A 24070-nucleotide genomic window follows, 5' to 3' on the forward strand; every position below is an offset into this window, starting at 1 on the left:
TAGACACTGTTTTATCAAGTATTTGCCTAGCAGAAGACTCTTTTGATTTTTCCTGAGTATTGACAAGAATGAAAGCCTCTGCTTAAAACTGTGTATGCCTGATGACTGGCAGAATTTTTCACAGATGAGGTCTGGGTCCCTCCCTTTTAAACTATAGGTCTTCTCTACCACATGCTTTTGGTTCCATATCACAGTTTCATATCATGAATCAATCCTTGATCCTGGGTCCTCACTTACACTACTGTTTAAATTATGACTCATGGCTGCCAGACACAACAAGTGTCTGGTGTCTCCTCATAACAAGTGTTTCTCTCTGGGTCTCCTCTTGACAGTTAATCACTGGCAGTGCAATCCTGTTGGCAGTTCTTGGATTTGCATTTTTAGGAAGTCCAAAACAGAATAAAGTCTGCCTTGAAATTCTCTTCCGACCCAGACATAGTCTGTATTGACTAATTATCAGGACATGAGGCAAGATATATTTCCCCCCTACAAGCAAGACAGTGGGTAATTAAACATGGTGCTGACAGTTTTTATTCCTAGGCCTTTTATAATTAGTCTTTTAATTGTTGAGCTGAGCCCGATGTTCTAGCAAGAGAGATCCAGTTCCTCAAATTGAATAAATAGAAATCACTCATAGGAAAGGGTCAGGCCGAGAAGATGGAGTGTGCACAGGACTGGATGAGGACACAGGTGACATCATCTTGATTAAGGCCCAGACTCAGGTCAGACAGACCTAATTACTGCCACTGACTGCCTGGGGGATTTTTGAGCAAGTCGCTTGTGCTTGCTGAGCCTCAGTTCCTCTTTTGTGAAAGGAAGGGAATAACCCTATGGGGTTGTGAGGATTCGTGTGTGTCGAGCACTCTGTACAGAAGCACAGTATAAGAACTTCAGAAATGTTAGGTATCATTTCTTCTAATGTTTCGCTCTTCTAGGTCTGTCTAGATATCTAGCTATCTGATATCTTTGGTTGTTTAAGCTTTTTTCCAGAATCCAGACTCTTCAGCTGTTTTTCAAAACCAACTTTTTTTGACAAGAGGGTTCAGAGCTTAGTCATTTTCTGCCTGCAGTGTCTCAAAGCAGCATTTTGCAAATAATAATCCCTCCCATTCATTTTACAGTCTACTATTTACAGGGCTCCTGGGTGGCTCGGTCAGTGAAGCATCTGACTTCAGATCAGGTCATGACCTCGCAGTTTGTGAGTTCGAGCCCCCGTCGGGCTTGTTGCTGTCAGTGCAGAGCCCACTTTGCATCCTCTGTCCCCCTCTCTCTCTGCCCACCCCCCACTCACATATGCTCTATCTCTCTCTGAAAAAATAAATAAACCTTAAAAAAAACAATCTACTATTTACAAAGTGTTTTTCTTTTTTTATTAAATTTTTTTTAACGTTTACTCATTTTTGAGACAGAGAGAGACAGAGCATGAATGGGGGAAGGTCAGAGAGAGAGGGAGACACAGAATCTGAAACAGGCTCCAGGCTCTGAGCTGTCAGCACAGAGCCCGACGCGGGGCTCGAACTCATGGACCGCGAGATCATGACCTGAGCCGAAGTCGGACGCCCAACCGACTGAGCCACCCAGGCGCCCCATGTGTTTTTCTATACTGTATGAGTCAGTCTTCAAAATGACCCTCTCTCTAATGGCAGTGTCACTGAGTTCACCATGCTCCACCCTTCTCTGGCCTCTCACCAGGCTGGTGAGAATATCATGTTAGCGGCTCCTCCCTTTAGATGCTGGTTGCCCCTGCTTGTCATTCACATCTCACCACGGGGGTCACCTTTTCAGAGGGGCCTCTGGCTCATCCCCTCAGACATTCTCCATCATAGCATCCTATTTTATTATTTCAAGCACTTTGCACGTCTGCTATTTTACTTATTTTTTGTCCAAATTTTCATGCTAGAACATAGGCTTTGTGAAAGCAGAAATGTTTTCTTCTCTGTTTCCATAGGGTGTGTATTCTCAATAGGGGTGATATCCCAAGGGGCAAAAACTGGTTCTAGAGGGGGCAAAATAATCTCACCTTTTAATGTATAGAACACAGATTTATATACAGTGCATAGACTGATATACCTTGTATACAGGATTATAAAATTTGGGAGCCATAATTAGAACACAAGAGTCTAAAAAGTCTCCTTAGGGGAGCAATAATGAAAGAAAAAAGGTTGAGAACACTGTTTTACAGTATAGAACACTGCTGAGCACAGAGTAGCCTCATAAATAATATTTTTTGAATGACTGAATTGCATCTTTTAGAAGCTGCAGAAACATGTTCAGAGAGGTGAAATAGCTACAGCCTCGGGGCAAAAAGTGGTACATGGGAGAACTGAATCTCCAACCTGGGTTTCCCGGGTCTTGTGCTTTTTCTTTCCAAGCCTCCTGTTAAATGCACAATATATACTTTTTGAGTTGGCTTGAACGTATTGGACATTTCCACAAGAGGAAGCAAAATGAGCCTATAATTTGTGAGTGACACAATAAATGATCTCAGACATTCTATTCAGAAGAGTCCAGCTAGTCTTCTCTGGGGGCATTACTGATGCGTTCTGTGTGGCTCATCTTTGAAATGGGAGTCAATACCCATCTCCTGCTCTTGGTAAAATAAGAGTAAAAAGATGGGCAATATTTTTTAGTGTCTTAGCAATTGCTTCACAGCATCTGTAGGCCAAAAGAAATAGCCAACAGTTCCATTTATTAAGTAATCAGGTCCGGATAGCTTAATAAGCACATGCATCCTAATGAGGTACTACTGCCTGTTGATCACTGCACACTTTCTCAGGCCTAGAAACATATCAGACACCATCGTCCTCATTTCCTGTTCCACATCGATTTCCAAGTGGTGCTTGTTTTCATCACAGCAGTTATTGAAAACCCAGCTTTGAAATGATTTGGTCATTGGAAACAGTATAATAATCTCGTGTTGAAACTGTGGACTGTCTCAAGCTTGTAGTTTCCGACAGAGATCACTGTGATTCCTGTGAAAATTTAAAACATCCGGTTGTCTGCAAATTCACTGTGGTATCCTGAGGTGCCTTGGCACAGTCTGAGAACTGTGGCACTAGACCAAGGCAAGGCGTGATGCTGGCTTGAGGTAGATTCGTGGCAGGAGAGTTGGAAAGGAGTATAGGAGTGAAAAGTTGTGTAGAAGTGAAAAATTGAAGACAGGGAAAACTGGTACAAAAATGATGAGTGAGGGGTGCCTGGCTGGTAGAGCATCCAACTCTTGATCTCAGGGTTGTGAGTTCAAGCCCCACATTGGGTGTAGAGATTACTTAAAGAAAACAAAATAAAACACAAAAATGATGAATGAACAGGATGTGGGGAGGGGGGAAAGAGGTTTAGAAAATCAAATTGGGGGCCTGGATGATTGGAGAACTCCCATGTCATAGATGGCTTTTGGGGACTCGGACTCTCATTTTCTTGGTAACAACAACCATCCTCCATACGGGAGTGGCCCAGCCCCCATCTATCCAGTATGGCTCATCTCTGGCAGGTGATTGAATTAGAGGAATATGTTGCACTTGTGTCAGCCTAAGCCAGTCGGATTTGCTCTTCCAAGAATTTGGAATTGAAACTTAGCGTGTTCATTTCCTATGACTGCAGGAACAAACATGGCTTCAAACAACAGAAATTTATTCTTCCGCAATTCTCGAGGCCAGAAATCGAGGCATAGTCAGGCCTGCACTCATTTTGGAGGTTCTAGGGAGAATCCTTCCTTGCCTCTTCCAGATTCTGGTGGCTGGTGGTGGTCTTAGGCTTCCTTGGCCATACCACTCTAATCTCTGCCTCTTACATGTCTGTGACTTCTCCCATTCTGCCTTTTACAAGGTCAGTGGATTTAGGGGTCACCTGGGTAATTTGGAATAATCTCTCTGAAGACCCTTAACTTAATTACATGTGCAAAGACCTTTTTTTCCAAATAAGGTAACATTCATAGGGTGTGGCTATTAGGATGTGGACATACCTTTTTCAAAGCCAACATGTAACCCACCACACTTGGAGACTTAGAGATGTTTGTGCACTGAGAGGATAGGTATGTAGGGCACTGGGATGACTCTTTGGGTAGAGAATAGAGAGAGGTCTAAGGTGAAGGAAAAAAGAATGACATAGGTATATCTATGGAGAAGTAGGGACATTTGGCTCAGGGAGTGATAGGAAGACAGAGGGACCAGCCCTGCTTTTGTTCTGCTAAATTTTCTACTTCTTGATTCCTGTCCCCCCGAAAGCCCAGCTGCCCTTAGGTTCTATGATTTAGTTGAATTCTTCAATAAATTCTCCTATTTGCTTAAGTTAGTTGGAGTGGGTTTCTTTGAATTTCAACCTAGAGCCTTGAAGGCAAAATAGCATAAGGGTAGGGAGATGGGTCTCAATTTTGGCAAAGCCTCAGTCTTCTTCAGGCTGTGATTTATGCTACCCAAACATCAACAGAAAATTTTGGCAGTGGCTACTCACAAAATGAAGCTGATAAGAATTTGTTTTTCATGTAAAACAGGAAAAATGTGGTTCATTTACCCCACTGTCTCATATGTGAGGAATTAAATTTTTTTTTCTTACAAGACTCCCATTCTACACACACCTCAGAGCACTTGAGAGAACTGTATTTCATTTTGAGCTACCATGAAGGAGGGCATTCTGGGATTTGTCCTACATGGGCAGGATACAAAGGGACTAGAAATCATGCCATGTGAGAAACTGTTGAAGACACTCAAGTGGTTTAATCTGAAAAATGGAGGACTTGGAAAACCATGATGGATGGTTTTTAAACTGGAAGGACTGTCACATAAAAGAGAAATATAAGAGTCACATTCTGGGCTATTTCAGGAACAAGTTTTCACAAATTTTAGCTGCTCAAAAATGGGGCATCCTGATGCTTGATCTTAGGTTGAGAAGTAAGCATCCTAAACAAACAAACAAACAAACAAACAAACAAAGATAGCCCCTTGAGGACAGGGACTGCATCTTATTCACTGAGTATACTCTAAGCTCAGTGCTTAGTGGGTTCTCAGTCAAAGGTTGGTAAAGGGAAGAACAAAGAACAAGAATTTAACCAGAAACTAGGTATCTTAGTTCGTTTGGATTACTGTGACAAAAATACAATAGACTGGATGGGTTAAAGAATAGAAATTTATTTCTTACAGTTCTGGAAGCTGGGAAGTCTAAGATCAAGGTGTTGGCAGATACAGTATCTGGTGAGAGCCCACTTCCTGGTTCATAGCTGCTGTCTTTTTGCTGTATACTTACATGGTGGACAGCCTCTAGGGAGCTCTCTGGGGTCTATTTTAAAAGGGCATTAATCCCGTTCATGAGGGCTCCACCTTCCTAATCTAATCACACCCAAAGGCCCCACTTCTTAAAACCATCACATTGGGGGGTATTGGATTCTGAATTTTGAATAATGACACCAACATTCAGTTTTGAGCACTGGGCAACTATTTGGAGGTGATGTCAGAGAGAAAACTGGACTGAAGAATGGTGACAGTATTAATAAGAGTCATAGCTTTCCTTCATCAAGCCCTTGGTTTGTGTTTTTATCTTATTTAATCTTCAATGATCCCACGTGGTAGTTGCCCCTATTTTACAGATGTGGTAACTTAACTACAGAGTGGTTAAGTAGTGAACTCCACATAGAGATTAAGTTTAGAACTAGAGTCATCTTATAATAGTAAGAAAAATCATTGCTCATGTGTTGAACAACTGCTATGTTCTAAAAGTTTTATACACAGTGATCTCTAAGGCTCTTTATAATGGTGAGCCCATGATTTCTGGGTATCTGCCCCTAAGTTCTTGACCATGACCCTCCTCTGCCTGGGTCTCATGGACCAGGATTGCTGAGGTAGGCTGGGTGGCTTGAGGCCCCCAGGGCAACTGGCCTACTTAACTAACCACTCTGAAGTCTAAAGAAGGCTCAGTCTTGACTGCTCATTAATCTAATTACCTTAGAAAGAACGGTCCTGGCCTCATCTCTTACCCAGTGCAAGTGTGAGGTTCCTTAGGGGTCATCCAGCTCTAGGAGAACATTCTTGCTTGAAGGTAAATGTAAGTTAACCAAAATCTTCGAATTTGATCTACTTGTTAATACCATAATTAGTTTTCAGTGGGATTTCCATTTCTAGAACCATGGCTTTTATTTTGTTTTGTTTTTGTGTTTGTTTTTCCCTGTGCTGACTGCCCACCTGTCGATCTGGCGCTGAGAACAAGCCAGGCTTTCATCCCTGTGCAGCAGCTGCAGATCGGCCCTGAGGGAACAGCGGCTCTCAGAAGCCCCAGAAAGGCCTCTGGGAATGGAGGGGGGTAAATGCTCGTCTTAGGTCTGGCTCTGAGGATGTGACTTTAGATCATCTATTTTTCTCCCTGTAATAATATGTGCTTCAATCCTTAACTTTATACATCTTCTACTGCTCTGTACACTTCAAGAATAACACATGTTTCTGCTTGTATTTATAGCCTGTCTCATATTTCTTCTGTAACCCCGAAGTCAGACAAGTATGACATGTGGATGCAGTCATAAAGCAACTTAATTTTTGTCTTCTAGTTTCTCTTTAAAATGTCTCTGTGGGATAAATTGTTTCCCTGCCTGTGGCTGAACTCAGTCAGGTGCCAAGACTTTTATGGACCCTCTTGTGGGTCAAAACCCAGCCTCAGTGCAGTTGTTAAAAAGTTCTGTCCAAAGTGATATTCAAAACTTTTAAAGTTGTGTCTCCTTTCCTTTTTTGTTTTTTTTTAGCTTGGGCTGCTGCAAGTAGGAACCCTTTAGCTGGGGAATGAAAGCAGGGTCACCTTCTTCTTTCCTCTTGTCTTCTACTTGGGTTCATTGCCAGCCTCTACACCTGTGCCCCCAGTTGGGCAACTGTTTTCTGGCCCCGGTGGGATTAGAGCATGAAGAGGTAGGGAAGAAAAAGACGCTAAGAAAATTGTTACTTGTGTGATACTGCCATGATTAAGATGATACTTCCGCTTGTGGGGCACTTTCAAGGGTCTTTCAGAAAGCTTACCCTCATCACTGGGCATCTATCTGTACGCTGCAGTTCTCTTAATGGGGTCAAATGCATCTCTCTTTTGCTTGGTTCTTTGCTTTTCCTTGGCTCCTAGAAACCTAACAATATCCTCAGCTTCCCTTGGCTGAAGTCTCTTTTCCCACCAGATTTTCCTCTTAGAAGGACCCAAAATGACCCTACACATCTTTCTTGAGTGGCCCACGTCTGCTCCATAGAAAATCCTCATGCATTTTTTTACCTTGAGAAATCTTGGGGGAAAGGGACAAGTTGTCCCCAACCCAACAATTGTTCCTTTGCTCTGCTGTCTGCTGACAAGTTCAGCCATTTCTTGCCCTTTAGATTCCAGGTGGGATTCAGACACAAGCACTCTGTGCCCTCTGATATGTTAAACTCATTGGTGGTCCCTGCAAAGCCTCTTTATTTTGACTGGAGGTTTAGGAGGTGGGGCTCACAGCTCAGCCCTCTTTGAAGAAATCCTTCCCAATCGTCTACTCCTGACCCTTTTATACACTCATGTGTGAAAGTCTTAAGAGTTGTCTAACCTACTTTCTTTGTAAATTCTTGATCTAGTTCCTCTATTTGAAGTTTGCTAGCTATTTTGCCTCAGATGAAATGTCTACTTGAACATCTGTAATAAGATGTCACTTGTTTATTCAACCTGCATTAAACTCCCACTAGACCAGTGCTGTCCAATAGAAATATAATGCAAGCCAGACACATAATTTAACATTTTCTAACAGTTAGATTGAAAAACAAGAGACAAGTGAAAATAATTTTAATGATAATCTTGTTTAACCCAATATATCCAAAATGTTATTTCAATATGAAATCAATATTAAAAAAATTTAATGAGATATTTTACAGTCTTGTTTTGAACTAAGTCTTTGAAATCTGGAGTTTATACTTGCTGCACATTCCAATTTGGACCAGCCACATACCAAGTGCTCAGTGGCCCCAAGTATCTGCTGGCTACTGTCGTAGACAGCATGGCAGTGGACTGTAAGCTTTCCAGTGAAGACTGGTGTTCTTCTTGGTCATTACTATATACCAAAGTGCTTGGCATATAGTTAGCACTGGATATTTGTGAAATTGAACAGAAATATAATAGAATGAAGAACTTATCAAGGGAGCTGTTCATCAGCTTTCCACAGCACGTATAGTCTAAATCATTCAATTCTGCCTACATTTCATTTGCCCACATAGTTTTTAATTCATTTATTCCACCAAGCATTTACCCTTCATAAAGGCAGAGGTGTCTTTGTCTTGTCCCCACGATCCATCACTATTCCTAGTATTGTAATATGGAGATTGATGCAGTCAGCAAATATTTATTTGGTGTCCATGCTGGGCCAATTTTTTTAGGTGCTGGGGATCCTGTGTTGAGTAATGTCTCTGTCCTTGGGGACCTCACAGACAGTAAAAAGCCACAAGGGCTATGAAGGAAAGAACTGGGGTAATGTGATAGGGTGTGACTGGGGATGGGGGAGTAAGGGACTAGGAAGGAGAAGTTGCCAGTCCTTTGAAGAGCTAGGGGAAGGGCAATCTGATTGCATCTTCCCACAGCCCTACAAGCTGTCTCCTTTTCAGCTATATTGGCCTTTCATTTTCTCTAACATTCAAATTCATTGCTTTTAACTTCGTTTCCTGTTCCTGTGTTTCTGTCTTCCTTGCTCTTCTTTAGCTGCTGTCTTCTCACGTCTTGGCTCAAAGGCCATCTCTTCTATGTGAACTGCTCTGACCACCCTGTCTATAGGGCGTGTTACCTTAGACACTTGATGTCATATCACCACACTTTATTTATTATCATAAACTAAAATGACCTTGTTTATTCATCTGTTGTCTCTCACACCATAAGGAAAACTCTAAGAAATTAGGGACTTTGTTTTCATAATTGCTATATTCTAGTGGCTAGAAAGGTGCCTCTCTGACAAATGTATGACCCCATAATTAGTGATCAATAAATATTTATTGAGTGAATGAATGAATGTCAAGAGTTAGTTAAAGTCTTTGGGAGCTGTTCCAAGGCAGGGTTTGAATGAGGCCACGATCTAAGGTCTGGCAAGAACCGCACTATTTAAAAAAATTCTTTAAGTTTATTTATTTATTTTTGAGAGAGAGAGGCAGAGAGAGTGAGCAGGGGAGGGATAGAGAGAGAGAGGAAGAGAGAATCCCAAGCCGGCACTGCAGTGTCAGCACAGAGCCTGATATGGGGCTCGAACTCATGAACCATGGAGATCATGATCTGAGCCAAAACCAGGAGTCCCACACTTAACCAACTAAACCATGCAGGCGTCCCCCACATTACTTTTAAAAAAGATTTTAGGGGCGCCTGGGTGGCTCAGTTGGTTGAGCATTCGACTTCGGCTCAGGTCATGATCTCACAGCCTGTGAGTTCAAGCCCCGCGTCGGGCACTGTGCTGACAGCGCAGAGCCTGGAGCCTGCTTCAGATTCTGTGTCTCCCTCTCTCTCTGCCCCTCCCCTGCTCATGCTGTGTCTCTCTCTCTGTGTCAAAAATAAATGAACAGTAAAAAAGATCTATTAAAAAATAAATAAAAATAAAAAGACTTTATTTGTAAGTAATCTCTACACCCAGTGCAGGGCTGGAACCCACAACCCCAAGATCAAGAGCTGGCATGCTCTATGGACTGAGCCAGCCAGGCCCCCCAGAACCGTACTATTTTTATCTGTGGTCTCTGAGAAGGAAGATGGGGTTAATGCATATAGAAGTTATTCTTTTGGACTGTCTTGGGTTCTGATTCTGCCTCCTTTGAAAATCTAGAGTTATGGGCCACCCTACTGAGTAAATGGACATAAACTTTTGCATGTAACTTAGGGGAGTTCATGGACATTTTACCTGAAGAGGTAAAATTGACCCCAAGTTAAAAATTTCTGTGGAGGGGGGGCGCCTGGGTGGCTCATCAGTTGAGCCTCCGACTTTGGCTCAGGTCATGATCTGGCGGTTTGTGAGTTCGAGCCCCGTGTCGGGCTCTGTGCTGACAGCTCGGAGCCTGGAGCCTGCTTTGGATTCTATGTCTCCTTCTGTCTCTTCCCATCCCCCGCTTGTGCTCTGTCTCTCTTTGTCTCTCAAAAAGTAAATAAATAAATGTAAAAAAATTTTTTTTTAATTTTCTGTGAAAATGAGAACTCTCACAGTAACACAGAGAGACAAATGTTTTAATGAGATACTGCATGAATTACATTTAAAGAGCTAGGACAGGTGCCTGCCGAAGGATGCCTTTAGGGAGAGGTGTCCGAAGAATTCCTGAGAATGAAATTCTTTCCTACCAAGTAGTGCGGTCTGGCAGTTGCTATGGACGCTTGCCTGCTCCAATCATGTTTCGGCTTGCTAGGCCGTGCAGCGCCCTGTCGTTGCTGTGGCAACGGATGGCAACAACTCGGCCCAGACTGCTGGAGGAGAGCAGGCTTCTTGGAGCTGGTACGGACGGACTCCTTGGCTGCGGCGTCTGTGAGTTGGACGCAGGGTCTTGGAGGAGGAACAGGGCACGGGAAATGACAGGCAGTTGGCGGGAGGGGTGGGGGTGGGGGGGTGGGGGGTGGGGAGGGTGGGTGTTGTTCCAGGGTCCGAAGTCCTTGCAGTGATCATGGGGTCACAGTTCGAAGGACTTGGGGACTGGCTGGGACATCCTCTCCTCGTGTTCCGGCCCTGCATCCCAGGTGTTACTCAAGCTTTCCAGACCCCATTCCTCCTCAGCCTTCCCTCGCCCCTTCTTCTCATTCCCATTAGAATAGCCGATCCTCCCACCTGGGTGTTCACTTTGCTTCTATGTAGATGTGAGGCCTTGGGCAAATCATTTTCCATCGTTTCTCTCCTAAATGGGGTGCCACGCTCCCTCTCCCTTCCTTCCCTCCCCCTTTCCTTTTCAGGAAGACTCTGAGGATCAATTCCTGACCAATATGGTCACATATATGGTCACATTTCATAGCCATGGTCTTGTGAAGTGATTTTAATGGTTAACCTGCCTTTACAGTGGAGCAACTTTGTGCTCAGAAAGTGCCCCATGATGAGGGCTAGTTAGTAGCCGGTTGCTATGACTTAATCACCAACTCTGCTGGATACCAGGTGTGTTGTCCTCTGTGTGTGTTCACCTGTTTACTTTGGATCTATTTCTTCCTCCCTTCCTCTGTTGGGTCTTGTCCTTTCCATTTGACAATACTTCAAATACTGTGTAATTTATGAAGATGATTCTTCCCCATTCTTCTTTACTCCTTCAAGTAATTGAGGTCCCACCTCCTGTCTAGTACTAAGGTAGATGTACTGCAGGAAAAAAAATATTGTTACTACAGGATCTGTGTGCCCTTGATAAGGTTATATGGTGGAGTCATGTTTTACTGTATTAGGTTTAGAAGTCAGTGCTAGGGGCGCCTGGGTGACGCAGTCGGTTGAGCGTCCGACTTCAGCCGGGTCACGATCTCGCGGTCCGTGAGTTCGAGCCCCGCGTTGGGCTCTGGGCTGATGGCTCAGAGCCTGGAGCCTGTTTCCGGTTCTGTGTCTCCCTCTCTCTGCCCCTCCCCCGTTCATGCTCTGTCTCTCTCTGTCCCAAAAATAAATAAACGTTGAAAAAAAAAAAAAAAAAAGAAGAAGTCAGTGCTAAAGTCAAAGTTGGATGCAGTCAAAAATATCCCTGGACAAACTCTTAAATCACCTGGGAGCAACCCAATTCAGAAATTCAACCATTGAGGGGAGTCTGGGTGGCTCAGTTGGTGGAGCATGCGACTCTTGATCTCGGGGTTGTGAATTTGAGCCCCATGTTGGGTGTAGAGATTACAGAAATCAAACCATTGAAAAGCTTTCATTTTGAGAATATTTAAAATTCTGATTTATAGACTTTTCCTATTTGTCACCAAAAATTAGTAGAAGGATAAATTTATGAGTTCCATTATGTCTTTATTCTTCTAAATTTTGCTCTGGCCCTCATTTCATACTTCAGTTTGTTTCTTAACAATATAGAGGAGTCTGGACCCATTTGAATGGCTACGTGGACATCACTCTTTGATTGTTGGGCTGGTAAATCCTTAGAATCATTCATTCATGCATCCCTTCTGTGGTCTCCCCAGTCTGTATTAGGCAGACACACTGTTCCAGAAGTGATGAAACCAACACGAGCATCTTCAGGACTATCTCACCTTACCCGATAGTCCACTGACTGGAATGGCAAAGACAACCACCCAACTATTTTAAAGGTTATTCTTGTCTTTTAATTTAGCTAAGTATAAACATAGTTGAAATTCCATCATCCCCATTGATGTAAATCTTTTGAGGTCTTATTGTAGAGATTATAGTTGTTCTTTGTAGGCATCAACACTTGGTATTTTCACTATTTGGAAAGTTTGTCTTTCTGATGGGAAAATAATGGTGATCACTCTGTTATAATTTACATTTGTCAGATTACTGGAGAGATTGAGCAGTTTATATCTGTTGACTATTGATAATTGGTCTTCTGTGGATTGCCTGTCTTTATCTTTGCCCAATTTAAATGTCACTGTCCTTTTTGTATTGATTTGTAAGATTACTGTACATATCCTGGATATTGATACCTTTTATGCTATGTTGAGATATAAATTAAATTAATGTTTTCTCCTGGTATATTCTTAGTTATTTTTTAAAGTCAGGTTTATAATATATAAATCATATACTATAAAATTCACTTCTTTTGGGAGTACAGTTCCATGATTTTTGAAAAATACTTTGAAAAATATAGTTGTGTAACCACATTAATCTATAGAATGATTCCATTAGCTCAAAAAGTTCCCTTGTACCTAGTTATAGTCAGTCCCCTTTCCCTACCTCCAGCCCCTGGCAACTAATGATCTGATTTCTGTTTCTGCCTTTTCCAGAATATCATAATAGTGGAACCATTATTTGCACTTTTTGTCTGGATTGTTTTATTTAATACATCGCTTTTGAGATTTATTCATGTTGTTGCATGTAACAGTAGTTCATTGTTTATTATTGCTGAGGTCTATTCAGTTGAATGGGTATACCACCAGGTGATGGACTTTGGAGTTGCCTTCAGTATTTGATGATTATGAATAAATAAAGCTGCTATAAGCATTCACATACAGCTCTTTGTATCCACGTGTTTTGTACATATGTTATACGCCCAGATAAATACGTGGGAGTAGGATTGCTAGATTCTATGGTAAGTGTATGTTTAATTTTATAAGAAACTGCCAAACTATTTTCCATGTGACTGTACCATTTTGCACTTCTTCCAGGATAGTGTAAGAGTTTCGTTTGCTCTACAGCCTTCCCAGCAGGTAACAATTTTGTTAATTTTAATTATTCTTGTAGATGTGTGGTGGTATCTCATTCTGTTTTTAACAGATTCACATTTCCTTGATGACTAACATTGTTGAACTGCATGTGCTTCTTTGTTACTCTGTTTTGTTTTTGGTGAGGTTTCTGTGCATATCATTTGCCCGTGTCCTGTTCGGTTGCCTTCTTATTGAGTTTTGTTTTGAAGTCACTTTTTTCTTTTTAATTTTGAGGAAGTCCAATTTATCACTGTTTTCTTCTATGGATTATCCTACCTAGAACTCTTTGCCTAACCCAAGGTAACACAGATTTTCTTCTATGTTTTCTTCTGGAAGTTTTATAGATTTGGGTTTTACATTTTATTTCATTTCTGTCATTTAAAAAATTGTTTCATTTTTATCATTTTATTGTTTTGTAATTTCATTTTATTTTATTTGTATATGAGCAAACTCAGATTTATTTGGGCGAAGTCACAGCAATACTTATGTGTGAGAATGATTTTTGCAACCACAAAGTAGAGGGGAAGTTATTGTTATTAATTAGTGGCATAGTTTGACAAACTTCAAAATAGTTTTGAGAATGTTTCTCCATGTTAGCAGCAAAAACATTTAGAACATGAAAACTCTCATCAAGTTTGAAAGACACCCTCATAGCTTGTGAGTATTGAAATCAAGTTTTAACCGATACGCTTTAGGATCTGTTTAAAGTAGAGATTTTGACCTTGGATATGTGGACCTTTAGATGTTATATTTGTGTTCATTTGGGGGGAGATAGTGTTTATAGCTTTTATCCAGTTCCTAGTGGGACTCAGACCTCAAAGGTAAAAGGTCACTGGTTTAGGATGAGCACATTTCACAGCGCAGGGGATAGTAGTACACTCGATCATGGTTGCTGTCATTGAAAGTAAAGAAACAGCCGTTTCCTGCAGGCAGTCTTCTTGTCTCAAATGATTTCTTCCAAGATCTATTTCCTCATTAACACTGCAAAGGCACTTAGCATTTGGCTTCTCTTCATATAAAATGTCTTGCAAGGGGAATGAGGGCTTGAAATAAGGCAAAAAATAATTGTCAGATCATGGCTGGAAGGATTTCAGGTTGGGCAGAGAACGATAATTGAGGAATTGACAAATCACCAGATGCCTCTATTGTGTTTTAATTTGAAAAACTGTGCAGTCTTTTTATTTCTTAGAGGATTTAAAGTGCTTAAGTGCTGATTTTTTAAAAGAGTCATATTTACCCCTTACGGTCGTAGGGAAGAGGAGTGGGCTTTTAAAAAATGTTCTTTGCTTGATAGAAAGGCTTGTCAGAAAGCATATGATCTTGTTAAGGTAGTGGTCTTCATCTTACAATGAATACCAAAGAGTCAACTTGGTTGGCTTTAAAGAAAAATTAGTGTTGGGGCGCCTGGGTGTCTCAGTCAATCGAGTGTCCAACTCTTGATTTTGGCTCAGGTCATGGCCTCACAGTCTTGAGATCAAGCCCTGTGTTAGGCTCTGCACTGGGCATGGAGTCTGCTTAAGATCCTCTCTCTCCCTCTGCCCCTCCTTGCTACTGTGCTTGCATGCTCTCTCTCTGTCAAAGAAAGGACGAAAGAAAGAAAAAGTTTAGTGTGAAATGACTAAGAAAGAAATCTCTTGTAATATCCTGGTAGTTCATAAATCTGCATTTTATTTGGCATGTTCTTGCTTTAATAGTCTATCTAAAATGTCCTGAATGTAAGGTTGCTCTAATAACATTATGATCTGACTGTGTCTGTGTCTGTTTTTATTTCTTTAAACTACTATTGTAAGCCCAAGTTAAATAACTTTCCCTAATTCTATGTTCTCTACAACTATGTTGTTGATGCTTGTTTTTATTATAAACAATCCACCCAAGTTTGCAGCAGTGGCTTTGAAAAATCCCTAATTAAAATAAATTTCAAGGTTAAGCTATTTTTATTCATGCCTGAAAACAATTACCAATACTTGTGGCTTTTAAAATAACAGTGTTGTAAGCATATTTCAGAACCAGGAAGGCAGAAATTTGTGTTTATGAAAGCCAAAAAATTACTCTTGCAATACTTTGGAATGTCCCTATAATTAATTATAGGTGGTGTCTATTATATGGAACCTCAAAGATTTTAGCGGGAGATGGAAAAAAAGGGGCCGTATATGTTTCATTTCTGATATAATTCCCTTTACTTTCAGAGGGAATTAAAGTTTAATAAAAAGGAATAACAGAGGGATATAATCTAAGAATAGTAATTAATAACTTTAGCTTTACCAGAATGAGATTCCATAATAAATGGTAGGCTGTCATTTGCTAAATCATGAAATATTGCAGAGAGGGAAAAGGCAACATACTCTTTCACAATATGGCTCGTTATGTTAAAACTGTTAGTGGTAGGGGAGTTTTGTACTTGTTAAGCATTTGTGTTTTTACATCGCTGCTTGTAATTATAATTAAACAGATGGTTCCTGAAAAGAGAGTGTGTTCTTAGCAATTAAAACCGTGGCAAGTAGCTTTTCTTCTTCTCCAACATACAATTAAACTGAATGGAATCACACACGCTGTGGGTTCTTCAGAGAAAACGTTCTGTGCAGATTCAAGTAGATTAGTATTCTGTTCCCAAGCCCTGTCATCTTGCCCCTACAACATACTGAGAGCTTTGCAGCTGCAGAGGACTTCCAAACATGGGTTTTAAGAAGTAGTTACCCCTTCTCTGCTTTCTCCCCAAATCCTATTCTTGCCATGGGAATACTGATCGATTACATTTTTAAATGGGATTTTTGCAACAGTCTCTAACAATCATTGGATGTATTGTATTTTACATGGCTTTCTAAATTCTGGTTTCTCAGCTAGCCCATGAAATTCCTCGAGGGCAAAGGAAAATTAGACTTTTATTTTTCCTTCTTAAGGCAACTAACATTGGCAATGTTTGCTTGTGAAAATCTTTCATTTCAGAGTTTTCATCGAAAGAGTATAGAATTTACTTTGGGTTCTAGGAAAACCCAATTCTGTTTCATTTACAATTCCTATTGCAGCAAATAAACATTAGGAGATTTTTTCAACAAGGATTCAGCACCCCATGAAATATTTCACCACCTGAAATACAGCTTTGTGGCCAGTGGTCCCTCCCTTGAACCAGACCGCAGCAGTGTTAATGGGTCTCCCCCAGAGCAGGGCAGTGTGAGCCTGTGGTGCTCTGTTCACAGATGAAACCTTGGAACAAGTGTTTTGTTTGCATGAGCAAAAATAGGCCCAAATATACTTTCAATGATTTTAGGTACAGGCTTTTGTGCCCACAAGTAAGCAGTTATTTGCTGGGGTAATTAACCATCTGCACCTTATTAGAAGGGTGCAGCTGGCTAATTATGCCCAGTGCCATAGGGCAGGTTACACTTCTCATCTGCATACGAAGAGGATTTGCAGCAAAGGACGCTGACCTTTACAAATGAGTCCCTAAATTTAACCAGTTCAGTTTGAGGTCACCACTCATAGATCTTTGTTTTGTTTTGTTTTGTTTTGTTCTGTTCAGAAGTGAAATTTATATATGGGTAATGACATTTCTATTTGTAAAGTAATTAATACAGAACCGTAGGACAGACATATTATTATGATCAGGGACAATGAGATCCCTGCTGAGTTCACATTGTTTTGCTTCCTCATGTTGGAAAAGTGGTACATTAGTATGGATGTGCACGTATTCATGAACTTGTATGAATGACAACTGGAAGTACCATGGAGACTTCAAATGGGGGTAAATTTGTGTATTAGCCATTTCAGAATCATTTTCACCAGTGGTTGCACATTATTCTTGTATCCATCCTATAGTTGTACGTTATTGGATGGATCAGTTTAAGGAAAGGGCAGACTATTGGAGAGCAGAATGTTATAATTCAGTGCAGGTTAAATCAAAATTCATCGACAGTGCTAATTGACTAAGTCTAAGGAGGTTGGCTAGGTTGAACTTCCCATATCTATTTGTCTAAAATTGTCCTTAATTTGCCCTTACTCTTGAAAGATATTTTTGCTGGTTATAGAATTAAAAGATGGCAGTTTTTTCTTTAAACACATTTGAATTCATCATTCTACCATCTTCTGGCTTCCACTGTATTGAGAAATTAGCTCTAATGAAATCATGGCTCTGTTGAAAATAATCTTTTTTATTGGCTCTTTTAATAATTTTTCCCTTAATTTTTGGTTTTCCTCACCCTCTCTGAGTCTAGGTATGGATTTTTTTTTTCTCCATCTGTGTAACTTGGGATTTGATGGGTTCTTTGAACCTATAGATTGGTCTTTTCCAACGTTTCAGTAGAGTTCTCAGCTATTGGTTTTCAGTTATTGCCTCTAACTCCTCTCTCTTCTTTCACTCATGACTCCACTGACATCACATCTCTGTCCTTCATGTCCCTTGACCTCATTTGTGTATTTTCTATTTCTTTGTCACTCCATGCACTGACCTGCATAATTCTTCTGATCCATTTTCTAGTTCACTCATATATTCTTCAGCTATTTAAAATATGCTTATTACCTATCTAAAAATTTCTAAATGTAATTAGTGTCTTTCTTTGCTAGATGTTCTGTTGGAATCTTTTTCGAATCCACTGTATAACTCCCCCCTACAACATTTTGTTTTTAAAAATATTCAAACCTGAGAAAAACTTGAAGTAATAGTACCTAAGTACTCTTTACTCAGAGTCATCAGTTATTGTTACCATTCTGCCACATTTGCCTTTGTTCTTTCTCTCTCTCTATCTTTTGAATCATTTGAAAGCAAATATATGACTTCTAGTGGGAGATATAATGACACTGCTCTTTTTTATAGCTAGCAGGTATTTCCTAAGATTTAAAACATTCTTTTACATAGCCATAATGCTGTTATCACAGTCTATAAACTTAAAACTGATATAGTAAATTCTGATATATACTCCGTGTTCATATCTCCCTAGTTTTTCAATAATCTTTACAGTGGTTTTTAAAAATGAAGTCCACTGACTTCACAACAAGTGTCCTTCCTTCTGAATACCCAATGCCCATCTAGCCCATTGTGCCGCATATTAAGTAAAATACAAATAAAATAAATAAAAATAAAAATAAAAATAAAAATAAAAATGAAGTCCAGGACCCAATCAAGGATCATATGCTACATTGCATTGTTAAGCTTTTTAGTCTCCTTTAGTGTAGATCAGTTTCCTTGACATTTGAGGGGGAGGGGACTTGTTGGGTTTTTGTTTTTCAGGACATTGACATTTTTGGAGTCCATTTGTCTTATAGAATTGTTGTAATTTTATTTTATTTTTTTAATTTTAAAATCTGTTTATTTATTTATTTATTGAGAGAAAGCATGAGTTGGGGAGGGGCAGAGAGAGAGAGGGAGAGAGAGAATTCCAAGCATGTTCTGAGCTGTCAGCGCAGAACTGATGTGGGGCTTGAACTCACAAACCATGAGATCATGACCTGAGCTGAAATCAAGAGTCAGACTTAACCCACTGAGCCACCCAGGCACCCCAGAATTGTTGTAATTAAAAAAAAAATGATCCATGTGCCCTGAAGATATCTTTGGGTTTATCTGTTAGTAGTTCAAATGGTAAAAACACAGTTGTTTTATGGTCTGTATCTAATAAGTCCCCTATATGAAGCCTTTGATGGTCTTTCTGATATCTTTAGCTTCTGCTAATTGTGTTCATGGTGTCTAGTTTTCTTGTGTGTTTGCTTATTTCTATTCCTCATTGTCCTAAAATATTATTTGTAGGGATATTTAGTTTTTGAGGTCTGGCATTGATGGTGCTTTCCTTGACAGGAGAATGATATTTGCTTCTGCCCTGCACCTTAGAATCTGTTAATCTGGGACTTCCCTAGACCTAACTCATGATTTTAAGTTCTCTGGACAGTTTAGTAGTATGGACACGGGCTGCAATTTTGAGTCACAAGTGATCCCAACTTTGGGGATATTTTTTCCTTTATTTTTCTTTTCTTTCTTTGCTTAGCACCTTGACAAGTTTTACTATGGCTTTTTGGGGATGGTGTTGGAGTGGCCACTTTTAATTTTGGGTCCCAGTGTAAGGTGAAAAAAGAGTTCTCATTATATTTCCCATCTTGAGCAGACTCTAATCATTGACTTCTGTTTCACTGACCAGCAAGGCCACCAAACAAAGGTTAGTGAGTGCCCTGGAGCAAAAGCGGATATGGAGGTTAGTGCTTTGCATACTTCTCTGGTGTTTGATTGCATTGAGATTTTGGTCTGGTAATTGCTTACTATATTGATAGCCTTTTAATACTTTTAAGAAGATTACAGTTTTTTTTCACCTAAAGTTTTTAGTAGTGTTCACTTGAATGGTTGGTTCAACCAACTGTTACCTGCCATTATTGGAAATGGAAGTCCTCCTTATTTTAGGAGTAAAAATTATTTTTGTTCTTATTAGAAATGTAGGCTGGATACAGGCATTTTTCATACTATTGTAATAGAAATCGATTTGGCCAAGCTCTGTGGCACCAACACACTAAGAATTTCCTAGTCAATATTTACCAGTGTGATCACTGAGAGAAGAAAAATGGCCCTGTTTTATGCCAGACGGCTCAAGTACAGTTTTATAGTATGTAACTAATCTCTGTCATTGGTTTTCATTACTGAATTCTGTTACGACAGCCATCCAGTATGAATTAAAAGAATTACTTTTGACATTTTAATAAAAAGTAGACATATAGCATTTAACAAGTAGCTGCTAGTGAGGATGTATGAGATAGTGATCCCTGTTGAAAGCACTCAGTTTGAGCAGGGTCAAGCAGCTTGCTGTTCACTTGCTTCTGGGAATTACCACATTCCCAATGACTGGTGGAGATTGATGAAAGCACCAGTGCCTTTCTTCATTGATGTTAGTTGGAGCCACAGAAGGGTCAATGAGTAAATCCGGGTTTGCTCTAATATGTATGGCTGGCTTCATGAAAGGGATTCTAAATATTTTCTGTGAAAGGAAGTCTGATTCCCAGGAATTATTTTTGTCAGAGGATTTGATTAACAAATAAGATCACTTAAAAAAATTTTTTTTGATGTTTATTTATTTTTTAGAGAGAAGGTTGGGGGAAAGGCAGAGAGAGGGAGACACAGAATCCGAAGCAGGCTCCAGGATCTGAGCTTTCAGCACAGAGCCTGACATGGGGCTCAAACTCACAAGCCCTGAGATCATGACCTGAGCTGAAGTTGGACACTTAACTGACTGAGCCATCCAGGTGCCCCAGATCACTTTTAAATAATGTTGGCAAATAACTTCACTTTGTTAGTACTTAGAAGAAATGCATGTAAAATGTACCAATTTTCCGTAAAGAATTTTGTCTATAACACTCTATAGGGTTGTATACTTCTTTAAAGTATGAAAATGAAGTATATCTAGTTATCTTCTGGACTCAGATGACCCAGAATTTTTGGACCCATGTGAACTTCTGCAGAGACTGTGCCATGTGCTAGCTGTGTTCAGATATGAACTAATTTGTGTATGGAATTACCTGTCCTGGGTTACTTAATCCAAAAATCTAATGACTTTTCATGATTTCCAGATTTTTAGGCATCCTGGACGGTACATTTAATGGTACAGATGACTTAGTCTATGTGTTGTATGTAAGTGCAAAATGTATAAGCTTATTCTCTCCTAATAGAAATAAGACATTTTCAGTTTGCTTCATAAATAGCAACTTGCTCCATTACATATTAGTTATTTGCAAATCTTCGTAATAAACCCCAGGAATAAATTTTAAGTAAATGTATGATTCCTAAAAACATAATAATTATCATCAGAGAGTGCTAGGTTTCAAGTAGTAGAAACTTAGTTCAAACTTCAATACAGCTTAATTACAATAAGGAATTTATTAGTCCATTAAGTTAGGACACCGTGATGGCTGATAGGATCAAAAGATGAACCACTTGTACCAGGGCCACAAAGTTTAGCATTGCTTTCAATAGCAATACAATGAACTCACATTCATCATTCTTTCCTCCTGTCATCTATCCATCTTGCTCACGTTTCTGCTTTTATCTCCTTGGCTTTTTCTGCAAGAAAGCCTTTTCCCTGGGACGCCTGGGCAACTCAGTTGGTTAAGCGTCTGACTCCTGATTTCACCTCAGGTCACAGACTCATGGTTGTGAGATTGAGTCCTTTGGTCATGCTTCAAGCTGAGCTTGAAGCCAGCTTAGGATTCTCTCTCCCTCTCTCTGCCCCTCCCCTGCTCACTCTTTCTTTCACTCTCTCAAAATAAATAAATACATATTAAAAAAAAAAAAAAAGCCTTTTGCATGTGGTGGGGAAGATGGCTGCCAATAGCTTTAAATTCATTTTCAGCCCAGGAAATCCAAGGAAAAAATATTCTCTTTGTCAAGGTCCAGCTGTCATTCAAGGGGAGGATTCATGCTCACACACAAGACCAGCCAGAACATAGGATAATTGGATACTCTGATTGGCTAGGTCTCTCTACGTTTTCTGGATAGGGCATTGGGTTCTTATAGGAAGAAGGAGAATGGGAGAATGGGTGGGTGGGTGTGTGTGTGGGAATTATACTAGACAGCCAAAAGAAATCCTTTATAAAAGTAGATTGTTAAAAGGAGTTAAAAGCATTGGAGAGTATTCCTAATTGAGCATGCATTCTTGAATCCAAGTAAGATACGTAGATTTGAGAAAATTATTTACTAATCCCATTATAGGCATATGAAAAGATATTTTCTCATGTTAGAAAATTTCATAATTAGAATAATTGATAGACTAATTGAGTAATTAGAATAATTAGAATAATTAGAAGAATTGATAGAATAATACAGCACACTGGAGGAAAGGACACTTGAATTAGGGATTGTTGTGTTAGGAAAAGAAATTTACACACCCACTATTTTCCTTTGCTTATATTTTTTCCACAAAGGAGTTGCAAAGAAATGATAGACTGCAGCTTTTTTTAAACAATTATTTTTAATTTTTGCTAAGCCAACAGGAGGGGGCCGCTACATCTGTTGTTGATATTAAAATGTGAGTTGATGGTTAATTTGATTGATTGATTTAATGGTTAAATTCAAAATAAGGAATTTTAGTTATCAATGAATGGTAATTTCAATATCTCTTTTTCATTGTAGCAAATTCATAAATAACTATATTTGTTTATGAATTGCTGCAATGTAAACAATATGAATTGCCTAGCATTCATAAGAAGCTTATAAAATTGTTCACCTTGAGTGATGTGTGTGTGGTGTGAATTGAAGCAAATTATTCAAATGAACATTCATCCTGTGTAATAGTTGTAGAAGTCAGAGGCATTCCGTTTGTGTGCTTCTACAAGCCAACTGGTCTGCAGGATCTGGTGCTAACAGAATCAATGGTATATAAAGTAGAAGTTATTATATTTTAATAAAGCAAACATGGATTTAAAATAGCTTGTCTGCCATGTTTATGTCAGCATATTTGACAAAATTAACAAGACCATCAAGAACTGCCTTTGCAAACTTTGGTCTAAATGGTTCTCAAGCTATTCGTGCCATGGTAACACATTAGAAATAATAGACTGCAATTATTTATAAGGAATTCACTTTGTCAAGAGATTGTGTCCACAGAATATAGCTCAAATGACATTTGTGTCAGAGAACATTAATTGGCTCAGATAACTTAGAAATTCCTGGCTGGATCTAAGGATTTAAATGATGGCATCAGAATTCAGTCTCATGGTACAGTGTTCATGTGTGGCTTCATTCTTAACACCCTCTCTCCTCTCAGAGGGGCAAGAGGGATGCCGACAGCTTCAAGCTCATAACCTAGTTAGCAACCTCAATGGAAAGAAAGCATGCCTCTTTGGCAGCCGTTCCAATGTAATCAGAATTAAGCCTCATTGGCTCCGACTGGTTTGACTTTAATCACTTGCCATGTCCAGGACCAATCACTGTGGCCAGAGAGATGTGATATTGGGATAAGCCTCTTCTGGACTGGGGTACGGAGTGGGGTGATTCCTTGAGGGAAAATGATTTTGATACCGGAAGCAGGATAAATAGATACAGGGTGGTAAAAACTTATAAATATCTGACAAATGATTCCTTTTATTTTTTATTTTTAAAATTTTTTTATTTTTTGTTAAAAATTTTTAAATATTTATTATTGAGAGACAGAGAGACACAGAGTGTGAGCAGGGGAGGCATAGAGAAAGGGGGAGACATAGAATCTGAAGTAGGCTCCAGGCTCTGAGCTGTCAGCACAGAGCCTGACTCAGGGCTTGAACTCACAAACTGCGAGATCATGACCTGAGCCAAAGTCAGTAGCTTAACCAGCTGAGCCACCCAGGTGCCCCATGATTCCTTTTTTTAAAAAAAGAAAGCATAAGTGGTTTAGTGATTTAGCTACCTATCCAATCATTCAACAAATATTTATTGACTCCATGTTAGGCATTATTTTAGGCATATACGCCAGTGATGAGGATAATGGTCAAGGTCTCTTATCTCATGGGACTTGCTCTCTGGTGAAGAAGGCAGACATAGAAATGTAGTTACACAAATTATTTACTCCATATGTGAAAAGTGAAATTGCTATGAGACTTCAGGAAAGGCTTTCTAGAGGCAGCGGTGTTTCAACTGACCCCTACAGGATGAGTCTAAGTTAGCATGGGAAAGGGGGTGGGGTGGAAGAAGAGAGTTCCAGAGATTTATCTCTAAATAATCTTGTAGTTTGATCAGGGGAAACAGGGCAGCCTGAGAACCTAGACAGAAGGGACCAGAGCATACCAGTAGGGTTAATGGACTTGGAAGGAGAGGCTGGGCATTCCAGAGACAAGAACTATGCATTTTACCATGTTATCTGAGGGT

The 24070-nt window shown here is 39.8% G+C and overlaps 1 protein-coding gene across 14 annotated transcripts in view; it reads left to right on the top strand.

Moving 5' to 3' along the window:
- HYDIN (HYDIN axonemal central pair apparatus protein) overlaps positions 1-24070 on the top strand; it is a 430150-nt gene that overhangs the window by 47292 nt on the left and 358788 nt on the right. Inside the window, exons 1-2 of one of the 14 annotated variants that reach the window (XM_045443451.1) lie at positions 13234-13272; positions 13504-13569. The exons of 12 other annotated variants lie outside the window; for them this stretch is intronic. The gene's annotated coding sequence lies outside the window, so the exon portion shown is untranslated. Of the gene's footprint in view, positions 1-10377; positions 10460-13233; positions 13273-13503; positions 13570-24070 lie in introns of those variants that run through there. One more of the 14 variants, XM_045443450.1, reaches the window with a different exon arrangement.

This window comes from Leopardus geoffroyi, chromosome E2 (genome assembly GCF_018350155.1).
Source record: "Leopardus geoffroyi isolate Oge1 chromosome E2, O.geoffroyi_Oge1_pat1.0, whole genome shotgun sequence".
NCBI lineage: Eukaryota > Metazoa > Chordata > Mammalia > Carnivora > Felidae > Leopardus > Leopardus geoffroyi.